Source organism: Saccopteryx leptura, chromosome X (assembly GCF_036850995.1).
Source record: "Saccopteryx leptura isolate mSacLep1 chromosome X, mSacLep1_pri_phased_curated, whole genome shotgun sequence".
Lineage (NCBI taxonomy): Eukaryota > Metazoa > Chordata > Mammalia > Chiroptera > Emballonuridae > Saccopteryx > Saccopteryx leptura.
The window spans coordinates 17,119,369-17,142,404 of record NC_089516.1 but is presented as its reverse complement, the minus strand read 5'-3'; the positions used below and the strand labels follow the sequence as shown (position 1 = coordinate 17,142,404).

At 43.1% G+C, this 23,036-nt stretch overlaps 1 protein-coding gene and 1 non-coding gene across 2 annotated transcripts in view; one reads left to right on the top strand and one right to left on the bottom strand.

The window, feature by feature from the left end:
- The window catches only part of POLA1 (DNA polymerase alpha 1, catalytic subunit), a 340,212-nt gene that overhangs the window by 220,597 nt on the left and 96,579 nt on the right, over positions 1-23,036 (bottom strand). The gene's annotated exons all lie outside the window — the stretch shown is intronic.
- TRNAD-GUC (transfer RNA aspartic acid (anticodon GUC)) lies at positions 15,465-15,540 on the top strand. The gene has a single exon. It is a non-coding gene; the product is annotated as a tRNA-Asp (tRNA).

Genomic DNA, 23,036 nt, shown 5'->3' with positions numbered 1-23,036 from the left:
GATTTTGTTTTAAATCCTTAATTTATTAGACCTTCTGGTGGCTCATGTGTAAAGAATATAAAACACGTTGAATAAACAAAGCTTTCTGAACGGTTTCTCCTCCCCAACAGACACATTCAATGATATCTCTGAGTCTCTCTCAATTATTGCTCCACAATTTGACAGGGCTCTAACTTGAAACTAAAAACTTAAAATATCATACGCTACGGCTTTTAACACGCGAAAGGAAAAGTGAACTTCTCTGTCTTCTAAATTCTTGCCCTGAAATATTTACTCATCTTGTGAATTTTTTTAATCCACTTTATGTTTTTACTTTGAAAAAACTGTTTCACCATTAAAGCAACCTTCCTCAAACAACAGTCTTATCCTGTATTCCTCCTCTACTCCAACCTCCAGTTTAGAAGCTTGTGTCTCGTGCGTTTCACTTGAACTTCTGTGCATTATTGCCACGGTTGGGATTATGTCTGACACGGGACCTGGAGAGCTCACAGAGCCGGCTTTAAAGAGCACTTGAGCCAAATCTATTCACCAACACAAGAGTTCAAGTACAAGCCTACACTCTTTTATTTATTTGTTTGTTATTGATTTTAGTGAGAGAGGAAGAGGGGGAAAGGGAGAGAGACACAGGAACACAGATCTGTTCTGTCTGTGCCCTGACCGGGGACTGAACCAGCAACCTCTGTGCTTCGGGATGATGATCGAACCGACCAAGCTATCCGGCCACGAAAGAAAACCAACCTAAGACGCCAAGATGAAAACTAGAGCAGAAGATATTAACCTAAGGTCAAGAAATTTGAAAATCCCTGCAACTCTAAAAAAAAAAATGTGAATGTATGCCTCTAAGCATTTCTCTAGGAAGAGGGTTCACATATTTCACCAAACTTGAAATTCTGACGTGTTCAAATATAAATACCACTGCAGATGCTCCAATCAGCCATAAAAATAGCGCTTTTGAAATTCTTAGAATTCACATAATGTCCACGAGACTAGAAGCACTCCTGACCAAAGGTCCTTGCCTCTTGCTTCGGAGGTGGCTGGTTTTTACCCCTACAGTGTACTTTCCTCACAGAAAAAACATGTACATGTCAAAAGGCTCAGAGAACTGGTTCCCTGATTGACTCCTAGAATAACTCTTTTGGGGGGCTAATTAAGACACGGCCAAACTATGTCCGCGCTTTAGTGAACATCAGCGCTCAGGCAAGTTTCACACAACCTGATTAAAATTGACTCAAAGTGTCTTACTTCAGTAATCACTTAGACAGAATGAATTTTACATTAGTGGGATCAAGCATGCACCAGGCCTCAGTGGAAATGAAAAGGGCTTATAGTAATAGGATTTATAAATCCACCCATTAGGTTAATGGCTAAATGATTTACATGTAACATTCTCCCCCACTCCGCCTTCCTTCACCCTTTAACTCAGTAAAAACTATGCTTGGCATTTTCCACTGCAGTGCCATACTCAAAGGAAATAGCCTTTCTATTTTGGGACATTCTAATTTCTAATAATGGCTTGGGTAGCTACCATTAACTCTTTCAAAGCACAAATAATTGACTAATAAAATTAAGTAGTCTATAAGGCCTGAAAGTGCTTAATTGATCATAATTGTCTATTTGAGAAGAAGGCGTCAGGCTGGCTACGCTCAGATAATGAAGTTGGGCAATTCTGAAGCACTGCAATCAAGATAATACAGCTAAAAAGGACATTAGCATTTTCTAGAATCTGCAACATTTTCTTTATAACTGAGGTCATGGGAAAATCTGATGAGAAAACTTGGAGCTCCTGGTCCCCAGAAACGGCAGACTTAACAGGTTGCTGCTTGTCATGACCGCGCAGGCACCTGGCCTGAAACTCAGCCCTGGAAGGGCACTTCGCTGGGGGTCTGAGGACAACCTGAAGTTGGAGAGTGACCAAGGCGCTGCTGTCACCATTTTGATGGAAGCACTTTAGATTGCTAGAAAGCTCCTTTTTTGGACTGGTGTGTGATAAAAACAGTCATGCTGGTGGCCCTGGCCGGTTGGCTCAGCGGTAGAGCGTCGGCTCAGCATGTGGAAGTCCCGGGATCGATTCCCGGCCAGAGCACACAGGAGAGGCACCCATCTGCTTCTCCACCCCTCCCCCTCTCCTTTCTCTCTGTCTCTCTCTTCCCCTCCCACAGCCAAGGCTCCACTGGAGCAAAGTTGGCCCGGGCACTGGGGATGGCTCCATGGCCTCTGACTCAGGTGCTAGAATGGCTCCGATTGCAGGGGAGCAATGCCCCAGAGGGGCCGAGCATTGCCCTCTGGTGGGCATGCCGGGTGGATCCCAGTGGGGTGCATGTGGGAGTCTGCCTGCCCTCCCCCCCTTCTCAGTTCGGAAAAATAAAAAGTAAAAAAAAAAAAAAAAAAAGTCATGGTGGTGTTCATTACTCTCTGCTCTGAGGAAGGTCAGAGGAGGGAGAACTTTTTAAGCCCAAAACCTCAGGGGCACCTCTCCCACTCAATACCAGGACTAATGCTAAATTCTGTTCTATAATGACCATACTGATACTGTCTTAATGCCCTCCTACAGCAACTCTATTTCTTACTAAATGCTGCCCTTTAAGCACCCCCCCACTTTATTAGAAGTTCAGACAATGGATTCTGTGAGCTAGTTGTGTATGATTAAAATATAGAGGGTTCCCAATTTAAATAAAAATCTTCAGAAAAACATCTCCTTTTAGGGACATGTAATTGTGTTCACCTGTCCAGAGATACTTATGTTGTAGACACGTATTTAGGCATGCCTCTAAAATGCCTTTCTCTGTTTAACTATCAATCAAATAATGTATTAATGTATTCCCATTTATTAATCACTTTTCTCCTGGCCCATCATCTTCTGGGAAGAATCCAGAGAAATTTCCATAGAAACAGAGAAATGCCAAGTTGAGAAAAGTCATTTAGGATACAGGAGCAGAATACAAAGACAAAATATAAATATGAAAGCTATCCAAGATTTTGTTACTGCTAAAAAAAAGTTCCCCTTTACTTTTGAACTTCACTGCATTTCAATTCCCTAATCTGGCCAAGGCTCAAGAATTCAACATGAATCCCAGGAAGCACTGTTATATTCTTTTCATTGAGAACTCCAAAAAGTTATTCATTCATTCATGCTTAACAAGTGTTTACTGAGCAGTTCTCATGTGTTAGGTAGAAGGGAGCACTTCCATGAACGGTTCAGACATGATCCCTTCGCTCTACAGTGTGTAGTATCTAGTGGAGAACCAAATATGCACTTGGAAAAAAATACACACACACACATACACACACTCACTGGAGGCCCCTGAGGTGGGACCTAGAGAAAAGTTCATGGAAGCAGCAGGTATATGGGGAAAGTTAAGCTATAGGAAATAATAGGAAAAGGCGGGTGGGGAAGAGTGCGAAGATCCAACGGACAGATGAAAACTCTCAATGGTGATTAAAGAAAATTAAGTTTTCTCAGTGGTAGACTGTTGACTGGTGTGTGGGTGTCCCAGGTTCAATTCCCGGTCAGGACACGCAGGAAAAGCGCCCATCTGCTTCTCTCTCTCTCCGCCCCCACCTCCTGCAACCACGGCTCGACTGGAGGATTGGAGTGTGCTGGCCACAGGCACTGAGAATGGTCCACCGCCTCTGCCTCAAGCCTAAGAAAAGTTCAGTTGCTGAGCAACGCTCCAGATGGGCAGAGCATTGCTCCCTAGTGGGCTTGCTGGATGGATCCCAGTTCGGGCGCATGCGGGAGTCTATCTCTGCCTCCCCTCCTCTCACTGAATAAAAAAATAAAAATACATAAAATTAAATTAGGTTTTCAAAAAATGAAAATATAAAGGTTTTACAATGAGAAGGAAACAAAAAAGTATGGCTGCGATTAGAATGCTCAGGAAAGTGGGGAAAAGGCAAGAGAGGACTAATGTGAAGGGCCTTATAAACCACATTAGGACTTGAAACTGGGGAAGGACAATCGGATTGACAGTTTCAGGGGTCTGTCTGGTTATAAGACATGCAGAGAATACATGTGCCTGGGGCAGCATCCAGGGAGAAGTGCTGAGGCCGGAACAGCACGACAGTCACTGCACTGGAGACAGAGAATCGCAGGTATTTAGGAAGTGGAATCTCCAGGACTTAGCGACTGGCTGGATTCGGGGTATGAAGAGATAAACATCAAATGTGAGCCCAATGTCCCTGGCTTACAACTAGATAGGTAGACAGCGCTGTCACTCACTGAGACGGGGAAGCCAGAAAGGGGGACAGGTTGGGGAGCAGAACGAGCTGGGCAGCTTTGGAACTGACGACTATGGTATGCCTACGGACCCCTAAAGGAAGATCGCAGGGAGGCAGGCGGAAGCTCAGATGCTCAATGAAGGGGACGTGGGAGTTCTAGGGACGGGAATTCCAATGGTCAACAGAGATGCAACATATACTAAATCCGAGCACTGTCGGCATGCAGACAAGAGAACCCACTGAAACAGGTGGCACAGCTCACGGAGAGGCAGCAGGAGAAAGGCAGCTGAGGCAAGCTGGCACCGAACCCCGGGCAGCGGTGCTCCCTGGGCCTCCCAACCCCTCACTGCTCCTCCGGCACCTTCCTTTCCCCTTCAGCTAACAGACCTCTGTTCTTTCTGTCACAATTGGCAGGTGTCATCCCAGCCAGTGACCACTGGCAAATCTGATTGCAGGCGGCCCCAGTCAGACAGCCAGGCACCGCACACTGACCTTTAAGGAGAACGATCCCAACAGGTGGCCAGAGCCTAATACAAATAATAGTATTAAGCCTCTAAACAAGGTCAGAAAGAGGGGAGCTCCTTGCCTTTTCATGAGCAACCAAAACGGCCACAGGCAGCGGCGGCTCAACAAACAGCAAGCAAAACCTCTGCAGTGGTTCCTCTCCTTGAGGCGTTATGGGCTCAACAGGAAGACTAAACATCAATCAAGTCACTTCACCAGCAAAGAGCCTCCTATAGCTCCCCCCCCACCCTGCACCACCGTGTTCCTGCCTCTCCTCTCCTCTCCTCTGCATTTGCGAAGGGGAGGGCGTTCTTTTTCATGTCAAGTTTGGTGCCATTTATTAGCAGTTCCGATTTAGCCTTAGCCAATAAAAGGAAAGTTAACGATGGGCGAAGGGTTCCCCTCGGTTTCCAAAGAATATTCTTCACACCCTTTAAAAGGAACCACCGAAGTCACAGGTGATTAAATTAACTGCCTTTGTCACTGATTCGCTTTGATAACATCAAATGGCTCACAGTTCTCATGGACCTTTGACCTCAGAGCAAGCCACTGTTTTGACAGAACAGGCAGCTGTAGCTCAGGGGGTGGGAGGTGCCTGCGCAAAGTCCTGAAAGACAAAGCCCCGTTCTCTGCCCAGAATTAACACCGGCTGGGAAGAAGCCTGTGATAGGACCCCATGTGCGGACTTTCAGCCTTTCTCCGGGCCCTTACACGCTAAAAAGATCTTTATTTGCCCTGCAGACAAGTTCCTCCGCTCCCACCGTCTTAGACCGCGTGACTGCGAATGGCATGGCTGGGAGGAGCCACGTGCCCCTGGCATGTTGGTACCCAGAGAGAAAATCCAAGCAGTAGATCGGATTCCTGTCAGCTGCAAAAGAGGCGGCACTTCAGCTGCTTCTCATTCTTTATTTTTAAATGGCAGGATGGGCTCAAGGACATGGTGGCCTGCCACACAAGAGACTACAGATTAAAAAAGACACAACCGAAAGCCGTCAGGGTGCACAGACTCACACAAGATTGAGAACTGAACAAGTGTGTCGAGAAGACGTCCAGTCTAGTATTTTACAAACCAGTTCAGTGTGTTTCTCTCAGTGACCTGGTGGGGGAAAGTCGGTAATGGGACAAAAACGAATCAAACTAACTACAGATCAGTTCTTTACCAATGGGACTAACAGATTAATTCTCCTGCTACTAATCTGGAAAAGACTTGTTTTCAGAACTCTGAACCCAGACCATGAAAATACTGTGATGTGCTGCCAATGACCAAGTTACCTACTCGATCAGTTCTCCCAAAACAAAAGACCGTGTCAAGATAAACACAAACCAAGAAAATATAAAGAGTATGGTTACAAAGAACTTACCTACACAGAACACAAAAGGTTTTCGTTTTTCCCCATACCGTCATCAGATCATTCTCTACTAATTCTTAGAAGCTGAAGACCAACTTAGATTTTGATGTAGAAACTGCTTTTGACGATATTTCATTTTAAACAGATAAACACTTTAAAAAAATGCAAGCTGAAGACACCCTTTTGAGAAACTAAGAAAACAGATGTGGAAGCCATTTGTTTAGATGAAGAGGAATTTTCGCTTTTATAGGAATACAATGATTCATGAAGAGGAAAAAAGTCTGTCATCAAGTTTACTTCAATAGATACTCTTGGGTTCGAGGAAGCTTTCTAAATATGGCCACTGCTTTTCTTCACATCTTGTCTCTCCTGAAATATCTCAAACTACCACTAAACAAACATCACTTTTATTGTCTTTGTTCTTTTACATTTTCTGCTTAGTTAATATATTGTGCAGGAGAAAGAAACTACAACTCTGGTTCGACAGCATTACATACTTGCTTTTACTGCTCAAGAAGCAGGATAAAATACCTTCTGCTTTAGTGACTTATCCAAAACAAGCCTTCCTAAGGGCATTAAAACACTAAGACTACAAGATGCCCTGGCCAAATAGCTCAGTCGGGAGCATCGTCCCAATACGCAGAGGTTGCCAACTCGATCCCTGGTCAGGGCACATACAGATAAAGACTGATGTGTCTGTCTTGCTCTCTCCCTTCTCTAAAATCAATAAATAAAATCTTTTAAAATAGATGCTTTAATCTATCCCAAGTATAACAACGTAATTATGAACATGCATTTCCCCACTATAAGCTATGGGCTCAATCTCTGAACCGCCTAAATGACCTACAAAATTCTGTGTTCATATATGTAGTACATTTTTCTGGGTAAAGAATCCACAGCTTTCGCCCAATTCTCAAAATGGTCATGGCCCCCCAAAAGTGTTAGCCTCCCCCCAAAACGAATGCTGGTTTCTAAGTTACATCGAACCAGCCCCGAAACAGTATAGGGAGCGGTCTGGTGTTCTTCATACCCACGCTGCTCTTCAGTTACCCAGGAGATCACCAAAGAGGACCACCTGGCCTTTCTGGCTCCAATGCCACGCATCAACCTTGAGCTAACCGTCCTGAAAATGGGTGTCAACCAGAAGTCACAATATGAGAAGAGGAAAAACAAGAGAGGAGCCTTAATAAATCTGTGACTACTATTATCAGCAGTACAGAGACAGTGTGTTGTTTAAATTAGGAAAACTCTAAAGGTTAGTTAGTTTGTTGTCCGCCTGTAAAGATAACATGACAACTTTTATAGTTGGTTTATTCAATACACATTGAGCTGCTACGACGTGAAAAATATTCTCACTGGTGCTGGGTGAGCCATGGCAATGACAAGATCTGTTTTTTAAAAAACCTGCAGGCAGGAGCATAGAGAACGGGTTGTGGGAAGCGAGAGGCAGAAGCAGTAGTCCCGAGGAGAGATGCCATGGGCCCGGGATAAGATTGCAGCAACAGAGACGAACGGGGAACAGAATCAGGACACGCTCAAGTTTGAGATGCAGGAAGTAAGATAAAAACCAAAGCTTAATCCTTACCTTTTGACTTGAGCAATGGCTCTTTTAAATTCATGATGAGATAACACGTTTATGAAATTAGTAGCAATAAAGCTGGTGTTTAAAAAAAAGTTTTTTTTTAAGATTTTATTTATTCATTTCAGAGAGAAGAAAGAGACAGAAGGAGGGAGGAGCAGGAAGCATCAACTCCCATATGTGCCTTGACCAGGCAAGCCCAGGGTTTCGAACCGGCAACCTCAGTGTTCCAGGTCATCCCTTTATCCACTACGCCACCCCAGGTCAGGCAAAACTGGTTTTTAAAAATCTATAAAATTAACTATAAAGTTGGATTGCAGACATCCTTGTACCAATATGGATGAGTCTTAATGGTGGGCATTTCAGATTTCCCTGACCCTTCCTAATATCGGACCACATTATCAACCACAGGACCCTTGCTCCAGCAAAGGAAGAGTTCTCCTGCTCTCTCACCCCCAGCTGCCACACCAGTATGTTTAAAATTCCTCTTCTCTCCTTTATTTCCTAATTTTACATCCAACCCTCTTGAATGCAACTAACAATCTAATACCATGTGTCACTCAACACTTCGTGGTCAAGGTTTCCTAAGTATATCCTTTCCTATCTCGCTCTGCCACTTCTCTCTGCCATCTTAGGAGTAACCCTCCAAGAATCCCCTAACTAAACAAGCACTTACAACGGGCTCAGCAACGAAGGAACTACACAAGGAGTTTTACTGCCCTTAAGGAGCTTAAAAGTCATATGTGACCACTTCCAACTAAGCAGTCTTCACAGTCTGACAATGAAAGGGCTGTCCCGCAGGAATATGAAGACAGTGACCTTGCTGATCACACCATATCCCACACCAACAGCCCGACCCACCAACACCTGCTCTCTGGAAGCATGCCCGAGGCTTCAGAGAACTCTGGCTCCGTGTAGGGAATAATCCCACTAATATTCAAAGGAAGGAAGAGCAGTGCCAATGGAAGAAGAATGGACTGTCCTTATGTACTGCATTAAGAAGAAAAAGAAGCCATGAGGTACAAGAGTCCAGGTCAGGGACAAACCAACTCTGGAAACCTGGGATCCAATGAGCCAATGTCTTTGGAAGCTTAGCTTTCTCATTTCTTCGCAGTTCAGATTGTCCTTCCTTTTACATAAGCATCTCACCTCTTTCCTTCCCAGCATCTTCCATCTTTCCCTTCCCACTTGTGCCTTCTTTCTGCTTCTACAGTACCCATTTCTTCTAAATTAAGGGTTACTCATTCACCAAAAAATACGTACTGGCCTGACCTGTGGTGGCGCAGTGGATAAAGCCTCAACCTGGAACACTGAGGTTGCCGGTTCGAAACCTTGGGCTTGCCTGGTCAAGGCACATATGGGAGTTGATGCTTCCTGCTCCTCCCCCTTCTCTCTCTCTCTCTCTCTCTCTCTCTCTCTCTAAAAAAAAAAATACGTACTGACAGTCTGCACTGCCCGAGACGTGGTGCCTAAATGGATAAAAAGTAGCCCGTGCCCTTGCGGAGCTTGCAATCTACAGCCCAATTATTCACAATGGTCTCCCTTTCTCTTTAGGTTTGAGGGTTTGATTCCCTACCTCACACTCAAAGCCTAAAACCAATGCTGTCTTTTGGCTTCGTTCTCAGAACTTAATCCCAATTGTGCCTTCAAAGGTCAGTAGTAGCCTCTTCTCACCAAAAGTAATGGTCACTGCTTAGATTAGATTCAATAATCATGTAAGCACTACCCTAATGAAATGAAAAGGTACATCACTGTTTCTCTTCTTCATCACTACCCTCCACCAGGTCCTAATGATCAACTCCATACATACGTGAACATGACTCCAGACGTCAAATTTCCTATGGGGGGCAAAACCGCCCCAGCTGAGACTCACTAACCTACATCACTCATACCTTGTGCTCATGCTTGAGAAGTGACTGATTTGTCATAATGCATAATGACTCCAGATATACGTCCTTTGTCATCAAGATTACTGAGAACATGGGATTCTGTTATCCAAGATGGAATTTTCACATTCAGGCAAATTTACGAAGTTTCCAAAGATGCCAGACCGCTTGCCTTTGCCCATCCACTTCCTCTGCCCACCTGCTCTCTGGGACGGAAGCCGTTCTACTGGACTACATCAGAAAGCCCCTTTGTCCCCTAATTCATCGCTGAGTTTAGGCACCTGGGAACACTGCACAGATCAGGACAGAAGTGAGGGCAGGCCATCTATGACCCAGGCTTTCTCCCGGACCAGACACACAGAGGCTGGCTGGATCCATCCACGGGTGAGCAGAAGACCCTTTTCACCCAACACCCCCTTTCCCAAGTGAGGGAGGGGTCTGCTCCTCCTCTCCCTCCTTATCGCCTGAGAGTGTAACATCCCGGCTATTACTACAGCCTCAGAGTTCACACAATGCTCTTGCATTTAAATATACCCCGCCCACACATGGGTAACTAATTCCTCTATCAGACTCTCCTATGAATTAATCCCAGTGTCATCTCTTCCCTGCCGGGGCCCTGTCTGATACAACAAATACGTTTCACAATTTATTCTAAAATTTAAAAACAAACAGATTTAAAATGCTCCACTTGAAGCTCCATCCTCCTGAAAAGAGACAAACAAGAAGCATCGTATCTTGAAAAGCTAGGCTTTTAAGACGTGAAGACATGCTATGAACTTTCTTTAAAGAGCGAACCTATAATATATCTTTTACTGTGACATAGTAACTAAAAATGCTCAAATTTATATTTTCTTTAGCCTTGCCTTATCCCAAAGAGAAAGAAAAAGAGTAGAACACTACCTCTGTCTTAGGTAGTCACAACAATTTTGGCAATCATTTTATGTTACAATTATTATACACTAATTTACATTGTTAGTTTTCCATATGCGTATTTTTGGTCTCTACACTGTACCAGGGGTCGGGAACCTTTTTCGCTGAGAGAGCCATGAACGCCATATATTTTAAAATGTAATTCCGTGAGAGCCACACAACGACCCGCGTACGTTATGCATTAGCCAATAAAAATTTGGTGTTGTCCTGGAGGACAGCTGTGATTGGCTCCAGCCACATGCAACCATGAACATGAGCAGTAGGAAATGAATGGATTGTAATACATAAGAATGTTTTATATTTTTAACATTATTATTTTTTTTATTAAAGATTTGTCTGCAAGCCAGATGCAGCCATCAAAAGAGCCACATCTGGCTCACGAGCCATAGGTTCCGACCCCTGCACTGTACGTTAACGCTGAGGACCGGGACTATATCTTACATTTGTGTTCCTTGCATTTATTCATGCTTTGCAATAGTCTGAAACAGTTCCTTTAAGAGACGATATATTCGATAAGTATTTGTTGACAGTTGGAAATAGTATCAACAGAAACAGAACATAAGGAAGCAGAAAAGCTAGCCCCAAGAGATACGCTCACTTACTTCAGTATTTTCTTATTTGCCACCAGGAGAAAAATAAAAGCGTCACTGTAAGGTGAATGTGAAATTTTAGGAAAACAGCTGTACACCCATCAAGATTTCCCACAAGTAGCGAACACGAAATAGAATTTTACGACAGAGACAGGAAGCGGAGTAGGTGGAGTTAGAATAGAAGGAAATGAGGAGACACAACAAGAATTAATGACTGGTAATTACACATGCTACAGCCTCTCTTCTGTCTCCACCCTCTATCTACTCAACAGTGGGAACAGATGTGGTCTGTGGCATTGAGGAGGGGGGTGCTTAACAGCTGTTTAGAGAACATGCCATTAAAAAGCAGCCTTGGCCACAGAAACCCAAGAATTTTACTGTTTGAAAGAAAAGAGGTAATGAATAATGACCACTGTCTTACTCTGAACTTCAACTCATTCAGGCCAGAGATAACTTGCTTTTTCTCCTGATTTCTGATGAACTGTGGCAGTAGCTGTGATATTTCCTGCTACACGAGTACCTCGAGACTTGAATCCATTTCATATACCTTATCCAAGTACTCCTGAAACCAGTGAAGAGACCCAACTATTCCATATTGAGTAAGCAGTCAATAAACCTTAACTATGATATTGATGATCACAAGGAAAATACTTCAAATTCTCGTAAGAAATAACCAAATTTGGGTAAAATAATCCCAGATTCGTTCAACTGTCTTTCTGGACATTCTTCCATGGGATAAGAGCTCCAAACTAAATGGAAATCACAACAACTTAGTTTACATCTTAAAAAATTTAAAGACTGCAGCATATAATCTTTCCTACAAGGTAACACAAACTAAAACCCACGAATACCTTTAAAATACAACACAACCGCCAAGGCTTTAACAGGAATTACAGTTACTCACAAAACAGAAGTTTCAGCATCTTTCTGGGAAGAAGCTATTTCTGCTTCCTCCCAGGTCTGATGACTGCCACCTGGGCAGGGCTGCCACCTGGGCAATGCCGTTGGCCTTCCCACCCACCCCGGGGCATTCCTAAGGCCCAGGGAATGGAGAGAGGTGGCACAGACTGGCCTGGAACAGTCACGTGGCTGCTGTCTGTGATCTGTGTCTTGTGCCAGAATAGCAGGGGAGCTTTCTCACTTTGGAACCAATTAGGTTCCAAAAAGCTGTAAATTAAGTCCATTTGTTCACAAATCCAAAGTGATATTCAATAAGTGATTGATTAAGCCATTGACTGACAGCAAGCACATTGACTGCTTTGGCTCAAACATCAACTGTGTTGGAAGCTTTGAAAGTTGAGTAGTTTTAACAACTGCAAGTTCTCGGAGGTTATGCTACGCTACACAGGTGTTTGGGCACACTGAATGTGTAAGAACACACATATTCCAATGCACGTGCAGGATACTACACTGATTCCCCATATCTAACCTTGTTAAAGTGAGCTTGCGTATTCCCAAATTTACTTCTGCGTATTGTGGAGGCAATTTCAAAAATTTCATTCGGCTTCAGTATATGCAAATTGCAAGAGCTATGATTCAACCCTGCTGGGGATAATTAGAGAAAGATGGAGCTGAGGCTTGGAAGAGGAAAGAAAGGTCAGAGCTAATGGCAGAACAGGAATAAAATTTTTTAGAATGAAGCCACAGGAAAAATTAAAGAAGGTAAGTGCAAGCACACTGGGGACTCAAAGCTGTACACTGACAGCATCTGAGAGTCAGCCGTGAGCGGGAGTAAGGAGCCCCAGAGAGCTGGGTACCAACAATTTCAGAGGTTGAAAATCAGAAAGGCAAGTAAGAGCTAGATGGAAAACCAGCCGCGGTGGAGGCGGGCAAATGCCTCAAAGCATGCTTATTATCTGCAATGAAGCAAAATTTCTATTGAACAAGGGATGGTAAATAAAAATGAAGAGCAGTATCCCTTCTTACTAAACAAAACAGTATAAATAAGAGGGTCATTTGTATTATATTCAGGAGGCTTATTTAACTGAATATAAGTACGCTTTGTCCCTAAGAGCTCCCATACATTCACACTCACTCCGGATCCCCCTGTGCCTGGTTTCCATGGGGTCTGAAGTCCTCAGACTTCAACCTGACAGTCCTGACGGTCTTCAGGCACCTCTTCCTCCTGGTGAGAAAAGCACTATGCCCTTCCTCTGCAACTCGCCAGGATAAAGCTATTCCTTTTGGTGTGCCCTGCAAACGCACCTTTTGATGGCTAGAAATAATTTTAATTATCTGCAAAAGAGCGCATAACAAAGTTTAAATTAATCCTTCATCTGAATTATGTTGCTTTTCTGCACCAGCAAAGGCACATTACCATGCAAAATAATGAGCTTTTTTTTTTTTTTTTGTCTGATAGAGAATATATTTGAGAGAGAAATGGGAGTTTCTAGCAAAAAAATAAAAGCTTCATTACTTCAGCTTTAAATGTAAATTAGGCACTCAGCAGCATGCAAGTTAGGACAATTTTCCTTACGCAAGATAAGATGAATTATATTTTATTCCTTAGTTCTTAACAAGAGTCACTTCCTTAGACATACCTAACCCTTAAACAAAGGCTGTTCTTTGTCAAAGCTAGGGAAATGTTTTTATTACTGATGTTCTTTAAATATGTATGAATAAAAACCTCTTTTCTATACTCATCCTCATAACAAGCTGCTACTTAGGCACAGAATATGTATCTAAAATGAATATAGAAATAGAAGGGGGAATATTTGCTTTCTATGTGAACATTACACATCACCCCAACTAATGGAAAGGACTTAAAAAAAAACACAGCTGTCTTTTGAGATTCGAATACTGTCTGTCTTTGCAAGCGATGGCTTTTAAAAATGAAAAATGCATTAAACACATATGTGATCATACAGAACCACACTAACATAAAAACTGCCAGTGTTCCATGGGTTTTTGCTTTTGTTTAAAGGGTGATCACTTTTTTCAGATTCATACAGTATTCTCCATCTATCTGGAACTCGGTGTATCCCAATGTCTCATGTTCGGTAAAGCCCCTGAACAAGACCTATCCAATCCCAGCCTTCACCATGACATAATGCTGGTCACCTTCGGCAAACAGGCCTCTTCACGTCCAGCCACTCAGGAGAACGTTTTTACGCAGGCAAGGACCAAAGACATTTCTCAGAGTGCTCTGCCCAGTTAATCTGAATACAGTATAGGATACTGCAGCTGGAAACCTGAAGTTCCCTAAATCACCCATGGCAAAAGTAGTGCTGGGATGTTAGTCTGGATTTTTCCTTTAGTTCTGCACAACTTCAATATGTAAGTAAAAAAGAAAAAAGGGTAAATGGGATATGCTTGACACGTTACTGAATTAACTCGTAACACTTTAGACCCTAACGTATGATAGCAAAGCTTTAATATCGGCTTTACACTTGAGAGATTCTCCAACTGCCAAATGCCTTTTCAAGCTAAACTCTCTAATATTTAATATGATGAGAGTACAATTGACCTAATTTTTGCATCGTGGAATCTCAACTATGTGAACCATCTTGAGATTATTGTTAGTTACTTTTCCTTATATGATTGCTATGCATTTTCTAAGTAGTGCAGAATCACATTCCAATTTTTCCGCTGAGCTGCAGCACATGTACAGAGAAGGGAAGAGAAATTGGAAATTGTATTATTACATGAGTTTCTACTTCAATTCTCACTACTGCTTACCTCTAAGATCTCTTACTTAGTAAGTGCTAAGAAAATTAAAAGTACATGTATATTTTTAAAAAGCATACTTAAAATAGATATTTTACATCATACAGACAGGCTCAGTAAATGTATTTAGAAACATAAATGTTGCTGATACAATTATAAACAATGGCAGAATTATTTGATAGACTTCCCCTCAAAAAACTGCTCTAGAACCATGTTCTCCAGTACCAATGTGGCTAGTGACGACCGTGCCACCGAGCACTTTAAATGTGGCGATTGTGGCCAACTGAAATTTTGATTTTATTTCAATTAATTAAAATTTAGATTTAAATAGCCACCTGTGGCTAATGGCTACCATACTGTCCAGTTCATACCTAGAACACTGGTATCTACAGAAGTAATGTGCATAAAGCTCTCACATGCTCGCTTCGGCCGCATATATACTGCAATTGGAACAATGCAGAGATTAGCGTGCTCCTGTGGCAAGGCTGACATGCAACCTTGCCATGCAAATTCATGAAGCATTTCATACTGTTAATACCAAATGGTCACGGGAATGTAGAGTTCGGCATAGGCAACAGAGTCAGTTAACACTGAAATGACTATGTATGGCGGCAGGTGGGTACTTGAATCACTGAGGGAATCACTTTGTAAATTGTGTAATTGTCTAACCACTATGCTGTACACCTGAAACTGACATAAAATAATACTGAACGTCAACTGTAATTAAAAATAAAAAATTTGGGCCCTGGCCGGTTGGCTCAGTGGTAGAGCGTCGGCCTGTCGTGCGGAAGTCCCGGGTTCGATTCCCGGCCAGGGCACACAGGAGAGGCGCCCATCTGCTTCTCCACCCCTCCCCCTCTCCTTCTTCTCTGTCTCTCTCTTCCCCTCCCGCAGCCAAGGCTCGACTGGAGCAAAACAGATGGCCCAGGCGCTGGGGATGGCTCCTTGGCCTCTGCCCCAGGCGCTAGAGTGGCTCTGGTCGAGACAGAGCAACGCCCCGGATGGGCAGAGCATCGCCCCCTGGTGGGCGTGCCGGGTGGATCCCAGTCGGGCACAAGCAGGAGTCTGTCTGACTGCCTCCCTGTTTCCAGCTTCAGAAAAATACAAAAAAAATAAAAATTAAAAATTTGAAATAAAACATAACACAAAAAGTAACAAAAGAAGCTGTTATTAATTGGAATGCATTTTAAGAATAAGTGGTGTGGAGACTGAAAAAGATAGAGTGGCCTTGTATTTTTATTAACTAAAAAAATAATTAAAAGGCTTTTAAAGGACAATCCCACCTGAAAGAGTCAGACTCTAAATCAGCGGTTCTCAACCTGTGGGTCGCGACCCTGGCGGGGGTCGAATGACCAAAACACAGGGGTCGCCTAAAGCCATCGGAAATAAATATTTTATTTAAAAATGTATTGTATAATAAATATGTATTTTCCGATGGCTTTAGGCGACCCCTGTGTTTTGGTCACTCGACCCCCGCCGGGGTCGCGACCCACAGATTGAGAACCGCTGCTAAATCTTGGTTTTGCTTTTCATCTGAAAAGATCAACTTGGTGTTAAAGAATCCTTTTAGGCATAATCTAAAATTTCAAAAAACAACTAAATTCGTCTATAAAAGGCGGCACTGTGACAGTTTAAAGGCAACAAACACATTTTCCCATTTTTCAGGCCATAAAATTACAATAGTAAAGAGTGGTTTGGCCTGACCTGTGGTGGCACAGTGGATAAAGTGTCAACCTGGAACACTGAGGTCGCCAGGTCAAAACCCCAGGCTTGCCTGGTCAAGGCACATATGGGAGTTGATACTTCCTGCTCCTCCCCCTTTCTCTCTTTCTCTCTCTCTAAAAATGAATAAATCTAAAAAAATAAAAGTTTAAAAAAAAGAGTGGTTGGCCAGAAAGCAGAAAGTTACCAACATACATAAACATTATATATTCTACCTGTGAAATTCAAATGAGAGAATTTAGGCGAATAGGCTCTCTGAAAACTACCAAGCCCTACACACATACATCATGACTGCTGCTACCACTACTGTTCTTGTTACAGTTCTTGTATTCAAGGAACTTGCAAACTGGTGCCCACCAAGGCTCCGCTTGTTGCTCACAGGTTTTGGTGGACGTAGACAGTGGAAAAACTTCATCTGGATTAGTGAAAACATGAAACTGATGTGGACAAATGTGGTGGTCACTAGATCTTACTATAGTTTATTTGTTTTTACTAGTAAACTGGGTAGTCCTTTAACCCTGACGGTGGCTAGTTGATACACAGACAATACTTGAGGGAACAATATAAGAATCTAGTAAGTGAAACCAGCTCACAATTCCAAAGTCTGAGTCTCCGTTATACCTCAAGTCATGCCATTCCTCCTTGAAGACAACTACTTTTCATGTTCCCTGGATCTTTTACAGGGAATTCTAGTATATTCCGTAATTTTAATGGTTACCCGGGGGAGAGGGTGGGGAGGGAAAGGGGAAAAGGAGAGACAAATATATGAGGATGGAAAATGATTTGCCTTTGGGAAATGGGCACATAACACAATAGTTCAAATGCTCTATAACTGGAAACCTATGTACTCTTACTGATCAACGTCACCCTGTTAAATTTAATTTCAAAATAAAAATTTTTTAAATATTTTTAAGAACTCAAACATGTATGTTTGGGTCCCAGGACATTCTAGGGTTAAATTTCAATATTTCCTACATTTATTTTTTTAAGTGAGAAAAGTAGAGACAGACTCCCGTATGCGCCCTGACCGGGCCCTTGCTCCACTGCAACCAGAGCCATTTTTTTAGCACCTGAGACAGAGGCCATGGAGCCATCCTCAGTGCCCAGGGCCAATTTGCTCCAATGGAGCCCTGGCTGCAGGAGGGAGAGAGAGAGAGAAAGAGAGAGAGAGAGAGAGACAGAGAGAGAAAGAGAGAAGCAAGGGGGGGGGTGGAGAGGCTGATGGGCACTTCTCCTGTGTGCCCTGGCCAGAATCGAATCTGGGACTTGCACACACCGTGCCAACGCTCTACCACAGAGCCAACTGCCCAGAGCCTTTCCTACATTTTCAAATAAATTTATTTTACCTCCATTAGGACAGATTAGCCTTTCCTATGAAAGCAATGTTATAAGCGGCAATTGATTTTAAGAGCAAGGGTTTGGCATCCATGTGTCACATGAAAGTGTAACTGCCTATAAATTTAAAAAGAGTAAAACTCAATTACTGGCAATACATGAGGACAATCAGAAGAAATTCACACATCCCTTCCAGAACATGAATTTAAGGCAGGGGGGAGCCACCCTCCAAGGGTAGAACCCACCTGCCCAATGGTTATGGCAGCACTCTGTTGAAATTAATCAAGAGAGTGTCTATGTGTATGCCTGGCCTGAGAATTTGAAAATACGTAAATGTTTCTAAAGGTAATCTCAGTGTATAATCTTAGGAAGTGGGCCTAGAATGTGGCCTGTCATTTAGTAAATTGGATTATAGTTTGGTTCAAAAAAAAAAAAATTGTGTGAACAAAGGAAAATGGTCACCATAGAAATAAGCCCAAAGAATCAGACACTGTCAAGCTTTACTGCTCAGCGTTATTCAGGGGAAACCCAAATAGTCCGTGTGGCAGGTGTATCCTAATCACAGATTATCTAACCAAGTCCCTTTGTTTTGATTCCATTCTCACCAAGCAACCTTGTGATTGTAATTTGGCTTCCCATGTGGCTTGTCTATAAAGAGAAAATGCACTAATCTCTTAGTTCAACCTCACCAGTCTAATTAACAGCTGTAGTTCTCACGTCAAATGAACAAATTGGCACTAGGGCGTGTACATGTGAGCTGAGCAGCCGCTGTGGGCCAAGAGTCAGGTTTCTGAGCCTCTAAGAATATAAGCTCCTTGTTCATCGCTGAACCCTCTGTGCCTAGAACAGTGCACAGCTCATGACACTGCTCGGTAAAATACCCGGCTGAGGCCCAGAGACCTAAGATGACTTCTAGTGCCTTTCAATTCAAATTGCAATATATACTAAAAGGGCATAAATGTTCAATGTGAAATGACTAGAAAATAAAGTCCAATGCAAATAAAATATTGAAATATCACAGCATTAATATAACTAAAACAAATTTATTTGCTATAATAAACATTAAAAAAATCAGAAATGCTTTGTTTCAGGCCTAAGATATGTTTTCCTCTAACCTTTTACTTTTGAAAAACTTCCCCATGACAAGCAAAAGCCCTTGAAATCACTCAAAAGCTTGACATACCCAACACTCAGGAATGCTCACTTTTTAAAGTGATAATGGTTTTTCCCACTGAAACTAGTATTTGGAAGAGTCAAGCCAATATGTCTCCTTTCTCCTTTCTCGAACTCCATAATTTAGTCTAAATATCCAGCTGAGCTGTTCCATGTCAAATCCAATAAAGGCAACAATGACTAGAAAGCGCTGCTAAGTTACCCAGTCCGCACTGTGATCACAGCTAGGAAAGCATGGCTCTCTTCGCAAGAATGTCACAAAGCCAAAACCCCAGACCACTTGACAAACCCTCCCACAGAAATCAACTACAGTCTCTGGATGACAAAACAAAACAAAAAACTACTTGAAAGTACTAGAGAGTAACCAAAGCAGCCTCAAACTGGAGGGAAGCCAATTGTAACTGGAGACAGGGAAACTCTGGGCCCAGTGGCCCATTGCTCTAACTTTTTGCCTGAGGGCAGTCACCGTAGACACTGTGGGGACCAGCAGCTTAACTGGACTGAAGAGCCAGAAGACAGACACAGTGGCTGCACAAACGACCGATATCAAGAATGAGAGATGGCACCACTACCCATTTTACAGCTAGTAACAAGACAAAAAGGGACAACTTCATACCAATACACTGGACAAATTCCTTAAAAGACACACACTACCAAAGCTTACTCAAAAAGAAACAGATAACCTGAACAACATTATACCTGTTGAAGAAACTGAATTTGTAGTTTACAACTTTTACACAAATAAAGTCCAGACCCAAATGACTTCAGTGGTGAATTACTTTGAACATTTAAGGAAGAAATAATACCAGTCCTAGGTCCTGGCTGGTTGGCTCAGTGGTAGAGCATTATCCTGGCGTGTGGATGTCCCGGGTTCGATTCCTGGTCAGAGCACACAGGAGAAGTGCCCATCTGCTTCTCCGCCCCTCCCACTCCCCCTCTCACATTTCTCTCTCTTTCCCCCTCCCCCACCTACTCCCCTCCTGCAGCCCTGGCTCGATTAGACAGTTGGTTGGGTCGCTGAGGATGGCTCCATGGCCTAGGCCTCAAGTGCTAGCTAAGAAATGGCTCTGGTTGCAACAGAGTAAGGGCACCAGACGGGCAGAGCATCACCCCCTGATGGGCATGCCCGGTGGATCCCAGTCAGGGCACATGTGGGAGTCTGTCTCTGCTTCTCCTCCTCTCACTAAAAAATATAAATAAATAAATAAAAATACTAATCCTACACAAACTTTCCCCAAAACCTAAAGAAGAGGGAAGGCTTTCAAAGGCATTCTATGCTAATATTACTCTGGTTTGACTAGACCAGGTGTCGGGAACCTTTTTGGCTGAGAGAGCCATGAACGCCACATATTCTAAAATGTAATTCCGTGAGAGCCATACAATGACACGTGTACATTACCAATTATCCAATAAAAATTTGGTGTTGTCCCGGAGGACAGCTGTAATTGGCTCCAGCCACCCGCAACCATGAACATGAGCAGTAGGAAATGAATGGATTGTAATACATGAGAATTTTATATATTTTTAATATTATTTTTTTATTAAAGATTTGTCTGCAAGCCAGATGCAGCCATCAAAAGAGCCACATCTGGCTCGCGAGCCATAGGTTCCCGACCCCTGGACTAGACTGACAAAGTTTTCACAGAAAAAGACAAGACAAATATCCCTTGTGAACATAAAAGTAAAAATTCTAAATGTTTAAGCAAATCAAATTCTTTTCAAAATACATAAAAAGACAGTATATCACGACCAAGTGGGGTTTTCCCTCGAAAAACAATGTTTAACATTTGAAAATCAATCACCGTTATGTTACCATAGTAACAAACTAAAAGATAGAACAAAACAACAAAAAAATCCTATGATGATCTCAATAAACAAAGAAAAGGCATTTGAAAAAATCCAATATCCATTCCTGATTCAAAAAACTCTCAAGAAAGAAATTTCAACTTGAAAACAAAGTACCTAAGAAAAGCCTATATAGCTGACAACATATTTAATGCCACCAGACTGAACGCTTTCCCCTAATGTCAGGAACAGGAATTCCCACTCTCAGTACTTCTATTCAGCATGGTACTGGAACAGGCACTGTCCACCTCATCCTGCCTGGTTTTCAAATATAAGTTTCACAACGCCAATTAGGAAAAGTGAATACGAGTGTTAGAAAAAAGCAGCCCTGGCCGGTTGGCTCAGCGGTAGAGCGTCGGCCTAGCGTGCGGAGGACCCGGGTTCGATTCCCGGCCAGGGCACACAGGAGAAGCGCCCATTTGCTTCTCCACCCCTCCGCCGCGCTTTCCTCTCTGTCTCTCTCTTCCCCTCCCGCAGCCAAGGCTCCATTGGAGCAAAGATGGCCCGGGCGCTGGGGATGGCTCTGTGGCCTCTGCCCCAGGCGCTAGAGTGGCTCTCGTCGCAACATGGCGACGCCCAGGATGGGCAGAGCATCGCCCCCTGGTGGGCAGAGCGTCGCCCCATGGTGGGCGTGCCGGGTGGATCCTGGTCGGGCGCATGCGGGAGTCTGGCTGGCTGTCTCTCCCTGTTTCCAGCTTCAGAAAAAAAAAAAAAAAAAAAAAAAAAAAAAGAAAAAAGCACGATGCCGATAGCTGCGAACAGGGACAAAAGAACAACAGTATCTCTTTCCAGCTTGCTGGGGCCAGTGAAACCATCTCTGGATGAGCAAATGTTGCAAAAAAACACAAATACCCTTGTGTGGTGAGGTGGTAACATGCTGTGGAAGGATCTCAACTTATATCAGAATAAACCATATGAAATGGCCAACAGTCAACGATTTTGCCCTTCCTTTAAAAAAAGATGGCAATTGCATTATGTTAACAACCATGAGGAGGGTGGTTAGGAGCTGCAACTCTGGAGCCAAACTGCCTAGCTTCCAATCCTAGCTCAACTACTTACTGGCTGCATGACTTTGGATAGGTTACATAACCTTGGTTTCCTCACCTTTAAAATGGGTATGTAATCTTCATAGGTTTGCTCTGAAGAGATAATGGGTTTACATACACAAAGCACCTAGAACAGTGCCTGGCACATGGTAAAACCAGTGTAAGCAATTATACCAGCAATCTCGGCTCTGGCACTCTCTCTATGAGAAGGTTCTCTCACCCGCTTCCTCAACTGGTAAAATGGGGAGGTTGAATCAAGACCAGCTGTTAAATTCTATTTTTCTACAATTATGAAAGCAAAGGAAAAAAGCTTTCTATCACCACAACAAACAAAACAATACCATCTGCCTAAGGACTACTTGAAGTAATTCTTCAGTTTCTTTTAGAACTGACAGCCCCAATGTTAGAAATCAGAATCCTGGACTGAAATCATTTAGGTAAATCAGTAATCTTCAGACCAATGGCTTCCCATCAGACTTTCATAGCAAACTTTTATAACATCTCCTGTCACCCAAAGAAGTTCAACAGGTATAATCAATATTTGCTCACACCCTAGAGCAGGGGTCCCCAAACTACGGCCCGCGGGCCACATGCAGCCCCCTGAGGCCATTTATCCGGCCCCCGCCGCACTTCCGGAAGGGGTACCACTTTCATTGGTGGTCAGTGAGAGACGCAAAGCATGGCATCGCTCACATACAGTACTACTTCCAGTGACGTGGGATGCACGCCTCACGGCTCCGGAAGCACGTCACATCACTTGTTACATCTAGCAGTGACAAATATGGAACCGGACATTGACCATCTCATTAGCCAAAAGCAGGCCCGTAGTTCCCATTGAAATACTGGTCAGTTTATTGATTTAAATTTACTTGTTCTTTATACTTTAAATATTGTATTTTCTCCTGTTTTGTTTTTTTACTTTAAAGATATGTGCAGTGTGCATAGGGATTTGTTCATAGTTTTTTTTATAGTCTGGCCCTCCAATGGTCTGAGGGACAGTGAACTGGCCCCCTGTGTAAAAAGTTTGGGGACCCCTGCCCTAGAGTATGCCGAGTGTCAAGAACTTCCACAGAGCACAGTCATTAAAATGATAAATGTAGGCCTAGAGTCACCTGCTGGGGTCAAATCTCAGCTCCAGCTCTGGATGTATGACTTTAAGCAAGTTATTTAGCCTCTCTGTAGCTTTCCTTTTG